Source organism: Chiloscyllium plagiosum, unplaced genomic scaffold, assembly GCF_004010195.1.
Source record: "Chiloscyllium plagiosum isolate BGI_BamShark_2017 unplaced genomic scaffold, ASM401019v2 scaf_9759, whole genome shotgun sequence".
Taxonomy (NCBI): Eukaryota; Metazoa; Chordata; class Chondrichthyes; order Orectolobiformes; family Hemiscylliidae; genus Chiloscyllium; species Chiloscyllium plagiosum.
Genome location: NW_025211659.1, coordinates 3,868 through 5,156, shown reverse-complemented (window position 1 = coordinate 5,156; position 1,289 = coordinate 3,868).

Here is a 1,289-nt window from a genome sequence, read left to right as displayed (position 1 = left end):
ATCCCACTCTGTCAGTGTAACACACCCAGGGAAATCATATCCCAGCCAGTATGTTCTTATTCTTTGCAATGTGCTGTTTACGTAGGCTTTTGGGAACATTGATATTCAATCGAGTGGGGCCAGTTAGCCCAGTTGGTTGGACGGTTGACATGTAGTTCAGAATAATGCCAAGAGGGCAGGTTCAATAGTCATTCTGGCTCAGATAGGTTTGAGATCTGCTTCCTTTGTTGCCCCTGAAAGTGGAAGACAATGGCAAACTGCTACTAGCTGAGAATGAAACATCAACAGACAATGAGCTAAAGACCTGAGTTGGAGTATAACACACATGGAATTGATGTGTGATGGAGAACTCAAAAATCTGCAACTCTATACAAAAGAGATTAAATAACTTCATTAACTGCTGTCCAAGGCATGCATTCAATAGGACACAGTCCTTGAGAATGTTGGTTTTAATTTCCCATTGGGAGAAAGTACATCAAGCCTACTTGTGGCTTACCTTCTACCTGCTGCTATCAAGGACAATGAGAAGAAACAATTTTGATTCTGGTGCTAATGGCGATGCCATCGACTACTACTGAAAAGGTTTCTCTTAATTCACCAGCTTTAAAAAAAAAATCAATGAAATTCATTCTATTCCTGCTCTGTTGGCTGAAAAGCGAAAAGCCAACATTTCTAGTGTACTTGGCAGACCTGGTGTTTGACATTATGCCTAGTTGGAGATTTCAATACTCAAAGTTTCCGTATTGCAAGTAAAAAGAGTAAAGGGACCACACTCAAGACACTAACTTGGTTGCTGTTTCTGCAAATATTGAATGACCTTGTTCAGCATTAAGGTTTTTCTGTTTTTCTTCCTGGTCATAACCTCATCTTCACAATGTTGGACTTCTTGCTCCCTCTTCAACATTACCAGGTTAAACCCTTGGTAAAGGAACACCAGGCAAAACTGTGCACTTTGAGTCCTGAAGTATTGTGAACCATCAAATAAATTTATCACCAGTAGTAGCCACTAAACATCTTCTTGAGGAATATTTATGTTTTAACACTAGTGTTCAAGTATTACTCTATACCCTTTAAAAGATGACAGTGAGATTTTAAAAGACTGTTTCTGCTTCCCTAGACCCCCACTGCCCCCACCCCCACCATAGCCCATACTCTATACCCACTTTTATAGAACAACCTGCAGAGCTGTTGCCAAGGCCTTTCAGAACCAAACACTAGGAGGTGGAAAAGAGCCAAAAGGTTAATTCACATGACAATTTTCTCTCCACTTACTGTTAAAAACCTGCATC